Source organism: Helicoverpa armigera, chromosome 6 (genome assembly GCF_030705265.1).
Source record: "Helicoverpa armigera isolate CAAS_96S chromosome 6, ASM3070526v1, whole genome shotgun sequence".
Lineage (NCBI taxonomy): Eukaryota > Metazoa > Arthropoda > Insecta > Lepidoptera > Noctuidae > Helicoverpa > Helicoverpa armigera.
Genome location: NC_087125.1, coordinates 9,901,722 through 9,916,801, shown reverse-complemented (window position 1 = coordinate 9,916,801; position 15,080 = coordinate 9,901,722). Strand labels below are relative to the sequence as shown.

Sequence of the window (15,080 nt, the reverse complement as noted above, 5' to 3'; positions counted from 1 at the left end):
CACGAAGGCAAATTCGAATGAGAAGCGAGCCGCTGTAGCTTAGTATAATTATTGGTCTTGCAATGAATAAATCAATAATGGCAATTGGTCAAGTGCTAGACTTACAGGCCTAAGTTTCAGCACCAATATTTACTGATTGCAAAATGTATTAGATAACGAAATTCAATTCAGAGTACATTTTCGAAGAACAGGCGAAAACCATGTAAACTAATAAGCTTCTAAATATAGTCAGATATTCTACGAATTTTAATGAGTATCGACCTTTCTACATTGCTCTCAATTGCTTCAAAAGTTAGACAGTGAAGCTTAAAGGAAAACACGAACTATAATAGCTCGTCAACAACACACGTTAACTTCGTATGGAGCGAAGAGAGCGGAGCGAGCGAAGTGAGCGAAGTTGAGAAAGAAAAGCAATCAAGTTGGCTCGATCACCCAGTGCATACATTAGTTCGGTGCACTATGAACGTATGCAAACATCGCGAATATAATTAATTATTAATTAATTCAGCTCGTTAAAGAACAGTAAGTTGAACGGTCAAAGTTTTCGTTTTAATTGTATTAATTGGTTGTGTTCATGTTTTTGCTAACTATGAATTTTATGTTAAGTAAATATAGCTGGGAGTTGTAAATGAACCCCTGAGAGGGCCTTTTGAACACTAACTAAGCCTTTCAATTTTCTTGCTTTTTCCATTTTCTGATGAAATTAGCAAACACTGGAAAAAACAATACAATTACACAAAAAGCTCTAACAAACGTTACTTGATTTCTCATAATTTAACTACATTTCTCATACTAAAACTAAAGGATGTAACAAATTAAATAGCACTCAAATAATACTACACAGCATTATAATAACTTCCTAATACCCAATCAGAAGTCATAAAACAAACAATAGTACAGGAAGTGCCTTAAAATTTCAATTATAGAATCTTTGTAGATTTTCGAATTTCGAACGTAATCCTTTCGTTCCGGTGACGTCACGGTCACGTAAGACGAATTCGAATGAAGAACGCCTTGAATGAAGAACGAATGAACAACTCTTTGACAATGGCAGTGGTAACGAGGCGTTCTGCAATCGTTCGGTCATTAGCGGTCACTGCGAGACCACTTGAGGTAATGACCTATACCTACTTAGATTTATGGATATGTTTTTTTTTAATATTCGTTAAGGAGTCAAGGATGCATTTGGTTTTGGAAGACCTTTTGTTTTGTCTGAGAGGAATTATCGAAATTAATTGGATAGAATTTTATAACTTGGAGTTATTTTGTCAATTAGCTACCAAAAATTTTATTTTTCTTGAGCTACAAATAAAATACCGTACATTTTTTTTTAATCTTCCACACTTATATTGCTTGGTACCTAAATACCACCTGTGTACCCCAAACATATCGTACCATACCTCATCATTCAGTTTGTGCAGCCATCCGGAAGTATTCTCCCGCCAACAGGCTTATTTTCCCCCGCACCGACAAACCGAAGCGGAAATATAAATTCGTATTGATACGAACATCTTTGAAAAATACCGGTAAATACTCCAATAACAGGATCGTCGTAAAATACTCGATCGGTATCTCAAAATATATCTTTTTTGAATTTGCAACTGAAACTGATTGGGTCGTGAAATTGACGATGAATGAAACCTTCTTGGAAGTGTATTTTTTTAGTACTTTTCTTGTTTGAAGGCAATCAACTGTAACTAAAATAAACAAATTAATTTTGAACTAAAATGAACCATTCAAATTAAAATAATCATAGAACCGCAAAACTTACAAAATTAAAACCAAATTAATTTCAGATAAAGAACAAATTAATAACATTAATATCCTAGCGCTCCATTTAAAATTACCGAATCTAATTTAAATTTCGAAATTCGAACTTAAAAAAAAAACAAAACACGCCCACATAAACCCAATTAACACGTAATAGGCTCATAAAATATGATTCATCCCAACAAAGATATCTAATACAGGTCGGCAACACGTATTAATAAAATACAAGGCTATTCATTACTTCGGCTTGCTGTTGCCGCGGCAACGTGTAATTAGGTCTATCGAGTCGGTCATTTTCGATAATTCATAATGTATGTTAATTATGGTGGTTCCTTAGCCCCGGGACAAGCTTTCCTCCACCCGGCCCTTGCCGCGAACTGTGTTTATATTGTGCACTTACAAATAAATAATGATAGACAACACTGGGAATTCTAAATAAGCGAACTAAATAACAGCTTTTGTTATTTGATTTAAGGGAACGGAACGTGTTTTGTTGTTGTACCGAATTATGTGTTATTTGGGTGTTGGATCAAAAATGTGTAAATAAGTGAGGTTTTTAGTGGTTGTTATTGCAAAATAATACCTATTGACGATTGATTCTTCATCAGTTTTTCTTATTGCCCTACAGCAGGACACAGGCGTCTTGTAATAATAATTGAGAAAGAATGACCGTCTGGCTCGAGGCAGATTGTCAATTTCAGACTTAAAATTAAAGTACTTACTGATCTCTAAGTTACCCTTAGAAAGTAAGTACATAATGATAGGAAAGAAAAGTTAGATATGTCATCTATAGCACTTTACTAAGTATTACAAAAGAGACAAAATGAGGTACGAAAGAGATATCTATTCAGATGTTACACAAATCCTACTCACAAAAAACTTCAAGTACGTAATCCAATTACAAATCAGATTCACAGAAGCACCAAAACGCCGTTCCTTCAAAAATCGCACACATTCACCTCGCCACGCAATTAACATCGCACAGAGAATATTTTGATGGAACCGAGAACCCGCACATCAAACTATACACAACACTTTTGTGTGTTTTTCACGGCATCAACGAGCGCGATACTGAAAAGCCTCAGGCTCCTAATTAGGCTGAAGTCGGACGTGCCAATTAATTCAAGTTTCACTCGGAAACTTTGCCGCGTCAATTAATTTCATAGTTAATTAGCAAGCGCGGCCCGGACAAAACCGGGTGAAGGAAAGAAAGGCTAACGATGGTAGCCCGCGGCCTTCTACAATGCACCAATTACACCAGCTTTGTTGCGTCCAACTATATTCGTATCACAGGTGCATTCAATCCGCTACCAACACGTACCTACCTATAGGTAGTATTTTGATGTATTTCTGCGAGTCTAGATATGATTTTTTGTTCTTTTTTTTTGTTTTGTTTCTAATTAGTGAGTGTTTGTTTTTTGGATGTTTCGTTTCAGATAAATAGAATTGCTTATTAGTGGCTATAGTATGTTTTCACTCATGTGCTATAGTGGTAGACACACGTATCACACGACACACGTATCTATCTTTGGTATATTTAAATAGAAGTCAAGAAACAAATGCATATTTTTGGCTATGTTGAAGTTTAGTGTCATGATAGAGATCCTCTATCGATAACTTCGAAAGGTCACAAAAATAGAAAAGAAAATTTATTTAGTAACTAAGTAGCTTTAGACACAATTAATCAGCCAGGATTACCTAGATGATCCATAAAATACTAAATTATACTTTCAGAGGCTTACATTTTGCTAAAAATACCTAATAATTATAAAGTTTACCGTTTAAAAATTGGATTTATAGATATAATTTGGTACTTACAGAAGGGGCGGCCAGAGTTTTTCGAATCCATAAAATAAAACAATAAAGATGTAAAATATTTACGTGTGTTCCAGAGCCATCACAAATTCCATACGTTATCCCTCCATCTTAGTTATTGATTTTATTTTTTAAACGCATGTACCCATCAGTGATACATTGTCATTATTTTCTTACCGTGACCATCTTTCTATCACAAGACACTTCTAGCGAACGAAGTCCTCTCGATATTCTACGAAGCAATAAATAAGAGTATTTTATTTTATTTGTAGGCATTGTCTTACATCAAGCAATAATGGGCCACGAACGAGCCCGATGTACCGAGGAGAATTCAACAACATCACGCCGAGACTCGCCGGCATTCGAGCAATAACTCCGTGCAAATAAAATTTTAACCTCTGCTTAATATCTGGCGGAACATTTCGACGAAGTGAAACAACCAAATTGACAGACAGTAAAATATTTTATTCGCGCAATAATTTCATTTGTAAGAAAAACAAGGCGCGGGCGCGGGCCCGCCGCCGCCGCCGCGGTGCTCCACAAACATCTTCCACGTGAATTAACCTATTAAACACCAAATTCGGGAAATAACTTCCGTTACCGACGTTCCGTAGCTACTCGTAAAATCGGGCAATATTTTCCGGTGCCATTAATTTTACTAAATTCACTTTTTATTTCCCTTGTCTATTCGTAGAACTTGCTTTATTAGTGTGCATTTATCAACCGTCTGTTTTGCTAGGAAAATAAAAACGGCGTGTATTTTCGCTGTTTACGTCTTCAAGAGAATGTTAAGGTCTTAAGGCCCACGCACACTTATAACGGTAAATCAGTCGCCGTCTCAGGCTGCAGCACTCCCGTGACTCGCCAAGTCGTCACACGTCCTTAGGCCGTATTTGAATCGGAGCGGGAGTTAGATGGCGCGGCAGTCGCTCGGCTGTGTCGACCCGGTTCGCTTTGTTTTCCCGCGCGATGTCATTAGTGGAAAGCCCTCGATATTTTCGCAAGCATCGATTATTTTTAATGGGCCGCCGCCGGCATAGCCACGCCGCACATACCAGCACCACCAAGTAATTCGATAGTACATCCGCACTCGACACGACATAAGAATCACTGTTTGTAGCTTTAATTATATGCAGCGAAAAAAATTCGAAATTTTGAGCCAAAGCGCGAACAAATACAACGTCGTATTTTTCTAACCTGAAGGATTAAAATTTTGTTTAGGTTTTGGTACATCTAACGACATCGCTGTTGAACTTAAAAAATAATTTCAACAGATATTTAATTTCATTTCCGGAGAGAACACCCCAGTTGCGCACAGGACTACTAGTCGTCATCTTCAGGATTTTGCTGTCAAAAATATTTGTCCTAAAATCTCTTCTTTTTAAATTAGTCTTAAAACACATGAAATGTGGTATACTTACTAAATTTTCCTCTAGCTTTAGCTTTGGGAAAACCAACAAAAAGTCTAATCCAGCGTTCGAGACCGCGTTCGGGCCATGGAATCAATCATTAAGAAATCATTAATGGCGCTTACCGCCTGCTTTCCTGTCACTAATACTCTACAGAGTTTGTCCGCCCAAATAACTCGGGGCTCGAAAACCGTTTTCTTTCGTTTTTTTTTTTTGTATTTTGAAAAAGATTAGAAATGTTTTATGACTTTTTTTGGATAGTTAAGTTATCAGAAATTATTGAATAACTTTATAGGAAAAACTCCAAGTTTTATTTTCAAAGATACAATACAATACACAACAATGCATTGTTCTGTTTAGCAAAAGTTAACAGAAAGTTATCGTTCCCAAAATTTTCTGTTTCTTATTCATAAGTCGCAATAAATAGATCTGTTTAATAAGAATTTAGAGATTTAAGAAAAAATATCAATATTTCAATTAATACAAAAACAAGATAATTTTGATCAAAAATTTACTGCCAGCCACTTGGGTACACTCCCGGTGGGCAGCAATGAGGAGTTATTTGCTGCCATGCAATAATTGTTTTTAGTTGTGTATATGTGTATAGAAGGAAATAAGTTTGTTTTTAGGACATGTAAACAATTTAAATATGGACAAACAACCATAATTACACAAATTTAATATTATTGAAAAATCAAAAACAACATAATTTTAAAAAAATACAGTACCCTTTCAGAAAAGCAGTCTAAGATAGTAAAGTTTTAGTGTATTGTTAGCAAGCATTCCAATATTTCATTTTAATAGTTTTGATCGACTGACTTCGATCAACAGACTGCGTTAATGAACGAAGTTAACGGATACAAACTACTAGCACTACTAGCAGAAAGTTTTAAGCGAGAAAACTTTGCAAAAATATATAGACTTAAGTATAGTTCCTTCAGTTTATTAGTAGGTCTAACTTAATAAGCTTAAACTATGGATTCTTCGGGATCTCTCATTAATGAATATTTTAATTGTGACATTAAATAACCATCATCTGTCTGAAAAAAAAAGTAATAACTGCAAGCTGAACTGCTGGTTGACTTGAACCTGTTTTGCTTAAAAAATAAAATCACGCCCCTTTTCATGTTTTCTTTTATCTGCCACTTTTAAATCAATATATCAAAAAAGTAAAATAAATATGAGAAAAATAGGCTACCGCCTGTTTATTGAATACCACAGTAGCATTTATCGATCGATCTAAAAATCCAATCACCATTAGCTAACGATCAATCATACAGCATCAATAGCAATAACAGCCGTGCCACCGTGTCTGACTATCAAGCTCTGATTTAATAGTAGACCATAAAGCCAGATATACACCGGCAACTCTACACAAAGGCTATAGCCATGGAGAACAGAATTACCAGCAGAAGTGCCATAACGGAAAATCTCCTAAAAAAGTAGCGCGCCAAAATGCAGGTCCTAAGATTGGCAATGCAACTCTATGATTTAGGTATAAAAATTATAAAATAAGAATGATAGTTTAAAAACTAAAAATTACGCTTTTAGCACGCACTAAAAATTACAAAATAATTCGGACATTTAATTTGATGAAAGAAAGCGTTTTGTCAACAGTAAAGATCACATAAACACTCCACGTTGACCGATGTCTCAAAGAACCCGAACGCCTCTTTAGTTCACTCGTAGGTAACTGATCATTCATCGTATGTATTTGACTTAGAAGAAGGCGCCTGATCTACCAGCATTATGGTATCTCCGCTCTTTCCCTACTCCGTGGCTATATCTATAGTATAAGGCTGTGTGTACATTATCAGGGTGGCACGCATCGTGTCGCCCGCGGCTCAATCATTAAGGGATCATTAAAAGTCCGCCGTCAACCTGTTGGGCGCTCAACCGATGCCCTTTCTCTACTTTTTCTTCATTTCTCCGCTTTCAAAGGGTTTTAGATATTTAATTCCGCGTTATAATTAAAGTTTTTTTCTGTTTCTAAGATTATGTGTTTAGAGGAGATTTATTTAGAAAAGCGTTTTAAGTATATTAATAGTTTTTCTATTTCTAATATTAAGAGAATTTCTATTTCTCTACCACATGGTAAAAGACAGACTGATGCATTTTGGGGACTAGCAGCTTTTTTCGAAATATTTATTTTTTACACGGCTAAAACTATACCCGATTAGGTAAATTAATATAAGAATTTCAGTGCCATTTAATTTCATTACAGGTATCTTTTGAAACAAATCCATTTACCTTACAACATAAAATTTCACGGAGAACTCACTCACTAATTTATGATTATAGAAAATTAATTACAGGACACTTACAGCATACATAGATCTTAAGCTGTAATACACAATTTCATCCTTAAGCTTGCAAATGAGATACAAACGGCTATAAAACATAAAATCAAGTGCATAAAACATTCATAAAGTTTTATGACACCGATTTATCACTTCAGCGGATAGTTAGAACGGTGTCGGGATGAAAAGAGTGGTAACAAAGTCGACGGGCGGCGGGCGGCGCGGTGCGGCAAGCAAATGAGGCGCGACGCTCACTGCTAACTAAACCAATCGGCCGTGCTGGTTATGCAGACCAGCGGGTGAAACGCTGCGATTTTAAATGTTATATTTTCAATTCAATTTTGTCTAAGCTTTCTGTACCTGTTCCCCATATTGTGTGTCCACTTATAATATAAATTCACTATTCCAAAAGTTAATCAAAGTTCACATTCCAAAACTATTTTAGTTAACATCTCAACATCTCATAATTAATCTCTAATGTCAGACTGAAAAAAGAAAACCTATAATGCATTGTAATTAAAATTTGTTATCACTGAGGCTACAAAATTAAATAAACAACTCTTGTTGGCCTGAAAGTTTTCCATATTTATTTTTTATCTAAAAAATATCTCATTGCAAATATAGTAGGTGTTCTCACTGTGAGTATAATAGGCATACCAGACAGTCGGGCGTTTTCCCCCACGCGTCATAACCGCTTATTTAAGACGATCATTTACCATCATTTGCGGGTTGCTTTTTAACCCTCATCCGTTTTTAATGCGACCGCTGAATCCTTTCGCGTTCGCTTGTTATTCGGATACTATACTGCTCACTGATACCGAAGCTCATCTCTAGTTATGAATTCCCTGTGAACATCTGATACCATTGTCTGTGGCGACCTTTACAAAAATAGTTTCTTTAACTCTGATTGTAATTGAAATTCCGCAACAGAAATGGAATGTTTCATCTTCATTGCTCACTGTATTATTCCAAATATTTTTTCATTTACAACAAAGTTTATTTTAATTTAAAAAATGTTTTTGTAAGTCAAATCTAATCACTGGTTTTATGGTATCACGTGTGTTTTTGTAGCGTAAACAAGCTATTTCGAATAAAATAAAAAATCAACAAGTTTGATTAATACGGGGCGATAATCTGGCGACTGAAATATCATTTATGAAGCCATCAGCGCTAGCGATCCAACGCTAACTGCATGTAAACACATAAATATTTATCTCATAACGTGCCCGACCTCGTTACACGCCACAGAGTAGAAAAACAACAGAGAATCAACATGAGCTTTTCCTAGAGACAAGATACCGTGTGCGTATTACGAGGGAACTAGTGATGAAAGAAACCTTTTTATATTATTGAGTTATTTGTCCACTCTCTTTCATTTTCTAAGAACAGACTGCAGTAGTTAGTATTATTAATTAATATCCAATGTTCCTCATATCAATAATACGTCGACTTGCGAAAAATTTCTTGATAAGATGCTGATTCTCGTTTTGGCAAAATTATTGCAATAATATCTAGGGCTGTTGACATTCCATTTGCTTCATACTCCATGTTAAAGTCGCGTATGTCATAACTGCTTCATTTTAAGCTCTAATTGAGTAAAGTTATTGCCACGTTTAGATGTCGTACTGATGTCACTTCCTTCTCTTAATTAGTACACATAATATTGCTTCTCAAATTATATTAATTTAGAGAAACGATGGAAGTCATTATTTTTTTTTTGTTGTTTTATATTGATTTGAGTACGTGTTTTAATTGGTTTATGATTTAAACAAACAAGGTGATTATGATACTCTGACAGTCATTCTCTCCTCGATTGGAATGTAATAGGTTAATGTAAATTGTTACAAACTTTGTAAGGTTTATTTTCAGTTTTTTAAAACAAGCAATTACAGGAAGATGGCGACCCAAATTGGAAGGCTGTATCAGAAAAGATTAGAAGTTGTAGTTTTCATTTCAAAATTAAAGTTCATCAAAATGTGCGGTCAAAAAATTTGTCTCCATGAAATAATGAAATTTTATAAAAAAATCGCATTTAAACATAAAATAATATAGAAATTTATAGCAAACACCACATTAACCATCACTAAACCTCCTAAACGCAGCACAAACGCACTGCAAACGCAGGATAAACGCGCAATATGGCGACATCTCTAATCCCGATCGTACCCGGCTCGTTATCGCGTCGGCGGTCACCTCATTACGACCCTATCGGTAACGGCTTGTTCCTATTCACTCCAAACCCCATTGTTTTCTGTTAGAAAAGTTTTCATAATTGTCTCCCACTTTGATCCAAAATTTTGTAGAAAAAAAAATAAGATTATTATAACCGCGATAAAATCCGTAAAAGTAGTTTTATTCAAAATAAATAAATTAAAATATAGGTACCTTCAAATTCCTTCCAGCAAAATAAAACGCTTATGAGCGAAATTATTTTTTTTTGTGTTTTTATATACAACATGTACCAATATACGCCAACTAAAGTATCGTCTCCATAGTTTTGTCCTGTCTCTCTGTATTTAAAATCTGTTTGTTGATTATAATATTACTTTTAAAAAAATCTTTTTTTCTTGCTTTGGACCCGTTGGGAAGGATTTTGTGGAGCAGGCGGGAACAAGCCTCGATAACCGCCCGTTATCATAATTTATTTGTAATATTATGTACATGTATTTTTATTGCATTCACTGGATTTTCGGATATAGTTCGGATTAGTTTAACTAGAGGTTAGTGAGTTAACTGTGTAATCTGGCTACTAAAAAGTAATTGTTATGGGTGGTTGATCTGGCGATAACATGTAACCGATATTTGTGTAAGCTTTGTATGCTATTGTTTAATACATAGTTAAATAGTTTTTTTGTAGCAAAATTAAAAGTGGTATATTAAAATATTATAATAGGGGTTAAAGTATGAAATTGCCGATTTGTACTGAAAACCTAAATTGTATTTTTTTTTAATTTTTAACAAACTTATTTAATCAAAATAGTTGCCATTATTATCTATACATTGCGGTCATCTAATAAGAAGGTCATTTATGCCTTTACGATAGAACTCTGAGGATCTAGACTGCACAAACAGTGTGAAAGAATTTTGTTCTGCCTCCTGGGAAGAAACTTCTTGTGACGTAGATAATTGTCCAAATCACAAAAAAAATGGTCGTCCGTTAGAGCAAGGTCTGGCGAATATGGAGGAAGACGAATAGTTTCCAACTGCAGTTCCTGAAGAGTTAAAACGGTTTATTTTGCTGTATGAGGCCTCGCGTTGTCATGGAGCAATAGCGGTGAAGGTCGATTCATGAGTCGTGGCTGTTTTACTGCTAATTTTTTCAACATTATTCGGTGTTCGGCTGGGTATCTGGGTAGTTTGACTAGGATCGGCGTTCACCGTCTCTCTTAATTTCTCGTTAATCACCTGTCAGGCGGTCTTTCTCATGGCTCGTTCTTCAAGTCGAAGTTTCCACCACGAAAGCGTTTAATCCAAAATCGCACGGCGCGTTCATTAGCAGACACCTCTTCAAATGCAGCATTGATATTGCGGGCTGTTTCTGCCGTTCAATCCCGCGTCGGAACTCATATTCAAAAATTACTCAAATTTTCGCAGTATCCATCTTTCTTGTTTAAGTTGAATAACAAAAACAATTGAACATCGATAATCAAATGTTTCACATTTTTTAAAAGAAGAACATCACAGAAACCACGTGAAAAAAGTTCCATTCGAAAACCTCAAACCATGAAGACTCTATGGCAATTCAAAAACCTACTAGAATAAAACGGCAATTTCATACTTTAACCCCTAATACAACATGTAACGTAATTAACGCACACCCTCAAACACCCCAATTAGAATATTATGTTATAATCATAATACATTCACTGAATTTTTAATTTGACATGTGTATGCATTGTTATTTACTTTAATTCTTGAAGAACTTTTTGGTAATACTACTACGCACGCAAATATCGCGCCGCGCGCCACTCGACACAAAATAACGAAACTACGGAAAAAGCCGACAATACACGAAGTCTTATTACTTTGAGTTACGGTCTATTTGAATTTGTTTTGACTGTACAGGGTTAATATGACAATAATTTCCGTAGTTTTAATTATTTTTGGGATAAAAAATTACCTATATTAAAAATGATATAAATCGATTCAGTAAACGATTCTGAACAAACTAATTTCAGGATGTGCGTTAATTAAGTTACATGTTGTATATGTTCACAGTAAATTTTCACTTTTAGGATTATTGCCATAATGCAAGAAGAAGCTTTTGAAACAAAGATGCTTTATAGAACATTTTAAATTATACGATGACATGGCTTTATAATTTTCTCAAAAACGGTGTTTTGAGAATCGCAGTGTATATACAATATTAAACAGAATATACTAACGTGTTTATACAGGAGTAAAAAATAATATACATAAGATATTTTAAAATAGAAATCGAAATCATAATTTTGTCTCTGCAGCATATAATTAGTCAATAATTTAATTTTTACAAAAGAGATAACAGTAAAAGGCGAATGGAAAATTGCCTGCTTGAACTTTTTTGGTTGAAAAAAAGTTCAAATCCAATGAGCCAATTTTCAATAAGCGATGGTGACTTTGAGTTCAACTGTGTTGATGATTCTTATAGTAAGATTATTTAAAAGACAAAGTTTAAAGCTTTCAACTCTACTGAAAACTACCAACCTAAAAATACCAATAAAAATTCAATTTCTTCTAACCAAGAAAAACAAAAATAAAGAAACCGCTAGAACGACAAAGCACCCCAATCGGAATGGAAAAACGATCGTTGCCAATTGCCATAAAAAGATCGTCGGCCCAATAAAACGGAATTCACATTGTCAGCGATGATTTGAGCGGGTGAGGGCGACGGGGGGGTTGCGCGGGCGCGCGGGGTGCAACAACATGGTTTGGGCGGGCGGGATTTTTATACCGCGGTAGGAAAAACTTCAGAGAAACGTCAGTGACGACTGATTTGTTCCCATTTCAATTGGTTAGTAGAGTATTTTAGTGACGTGTGTTTTTCTTGTTGTTTTTGGGTTCCGTGATTGTGTAATTTTGTTTTTTTTTTTAATGTGGGTTAAACTTTTTTGGTTGTTAGAAGGGGTGGAGTATTGAGATTGTCAACTTCGTGACAGTTTTTTTTTAATATAAAGTTTTGCTTTTAATATTAAACGTAATATAATGTTAATTCAATATATAATTCTTTATTGTAGAAAATTACGATTCCTATACCTAATAAAATAATTATGATTGGTTTGTCTTTTGTATCTTTGCCCCAAAATCACTTTTAGTTTATTACCAGAATATATTAAAGGTTATAAATGTTTAGAGAAATGCTAATTATGTATAAATGAGAAAAGATTTACTTGTTGTAAAAAAAAATCAAGCTTTTTATATAAAATACAATTGCAGCAAGTTCTTCAATGTTAACACAATTCTTTTTTAAAACAAAAGTGAGTTAGCTTACTCTAATTCAGAAATTACTTTTTCAATTTAGGGATACGTATTACCCCACTTTTTTACCTATGTGCTAACAATTTAGAGCTTAATATATTTTTTATGGCAAAAAATATTCAAAGTCTTTTTTTGTCTATTAACTTTTCTTTCTTTAATATCAGGAAAAATACGTTTTCAGTAAATACTACACATTCTTACGTACCTACTAATGAAAAAGTTGTTTCGAACATTCTAACAATTTCACAAAGAGCATAGTATATTTTTATAAAAAAAAATCTCTAAAATATTTTGGTGGCATATAACTTCCATTTCTTTAATTTTCAATAGAAATATGTTTTCAGTAATACTACACGCACTTGGTTCTGAAAAAGTTCTTTCGAACATTCTAAATGGCATCGAAGATTAAAATATGGCAACAGAAAAGCATCGAAAATAAAAATTCATTCATGATGAATTTTCTCCAGCAAATAAGATGTATGAATATTTCAATGGTAAGTATATTTTTCAAGTTCAAGACAGTAGGGATCACCGCTTGTCGAATTATGTAAGTGACTTAGTCCACTTTCGAAAAATGACGATATTTTGTGGGTATACTAATGTTTACTTATTGAGTTCCATAATTTTAAATTTTTGTCATTATGTTTAGGAAGTTTGAATAAAGTTTTGTCATTTGGATAAATATTTTTACTGCACACGAAAAAGTTTTGAAGGTTCATAAAACTAGTTTGTTATAAATCTGTAAAGAACTTTATGTAAGTTACTGTAAAATTAGTTTTCATAAAGTAAACTTACTTGGCGTGCGTGTGGGGCCGTGCGGCAACTGTCAAAAGCACGTGGCAAGTCCCGCGGGACTGACGCCCACTGCACACTGGACCCACTCGGCTCAGGCCTCACGCACTGCCACCAGCCAGGACACGGCTAAGGTCAGTCTACAAGTTACTGGAGCATCTACTCGTAAGCGATGTTGGAAAGTTATTCCGTCGCCGATCGCGCAAGGATGAGCGTCAGACGTCGCGTCGACAGACCGACTGAGCGATGCGAGCGCGCGCGGCTCCGAGCGACGCGCCGCTGGGCGGTCCCGCTAACACGCCCCGCCTCGACACCCGCCCACCAGCGACCACGCCCACCTGAATTAATAAAGGCGGCAAACACCGCCGGACACGCGGACAATGCCGCATTGTCCTGCGTCCAAAATAGTTTCAATTAGAATCGAGGACAAGGCACAAAAGCGCCCGCCGGCGGATCATTCACGCCGAAATTGGCCGCTGCATGAGCGATTAGCGAAACCTCATACAAAACTGTCGATGATATCCCAAACTATTGTTCCGCATTTGAACTAAACCGCTCGTTATAATCGAATGAGTTTGCTTTATCCGCGACGTGTCATGGCAAGTTAATAGCTTAATATCGTGTTGAAATTCAACATTGATACATTGTTTTCGTACTTTTGAAAAGCTTTTTGATGTCATGAATTGCCTGGCTATATCGTGGGTAGAAAGCATCTTAGCAAATGACACTACAAAGCCTTTTTAAGCGCTTTCTTCAAAGATCTGTCAGACATCAATCAAGTAATTTCAAATCTGTTAACAAAGCTGGTAGAATTACTAGAGAATCGTTTAGTCACTTTATGAATAATTCAAATCACTCATTACATACTTAAATGTATTTTCAGACATATGGAAGACGCATCTCTGTCTCATGAAAACAAACCAAAATCCGGATAAGCAGTTCGTTTTCATAAAAAGTTTTGTGCAAAAAAGAAGAAAAACGTTTTGCCGACCTCAGGGTATTTTTCTTACATAATTTGTATTTCAAAAGAAAATAGATTACAGGCGTCACGATCAACCTGAAAAGCGAAAGCTTCTTACTTTATAGCAGCTTAACTGTTCTAATTAGTAGCTGTTGGCTGTTTAAAATGCTGACAAAAAAAATACGTAAGTATCTTCATTATGTTACTGTTACAGCCTTTTTTTATCGTCCCACTGCTGGGCTGCGGCCTCCTCTCACACGGAGAAGGATTGAGCATTAATCACCACACTTGCTCATGTGCACGCTTGATTATGTGCTGAGAAATAAAAAGCACCTATGGTTACAACTTATAATGATGGGATAATAAAGGGTCTGAAAGTAAGAATAGGTACTGAAAAAATTGAAGATATCGTTTGATACAAGACTGAAATAAGTTCGTTCATCTGATGGCTCCAGTATTGGAGAGTCGCCGGAAGAATAAGTCCTCATATTAAACAGAAACCTTAATTCTCAATATAGATAAAAATAAAATACCAGCTGATTTAAAATGAAAGCAAGACTTCGATGTATTTTAATC

At 35.2% G+C, this 15,080-nt stretch overlaps 1 protein-coding gene across 1 annotated transcript in view; it reads right to left on the bottom strand.

Moving 5' to 3' along the window:
- LOC110371071 (LIM domain transcription factor LMO4) overlaps positions 1-13,792 on the bottom strand; it is a 147,027-nt gene extending 133,235 nt beyond the window's left edge. Inside the window, exon 1 of the mRNA XM_021327158.3 lies at positions 13,547-13,792. The gene's annotated coding sequence lies outside the window, so the exon portion shown is untranslated. The remainder of the gene's footprint in view (positions 1-13,546) is intronic.
- Between the last annotated feature and the right edge of the window lie 1,288 nt (positions 13,793-15,080).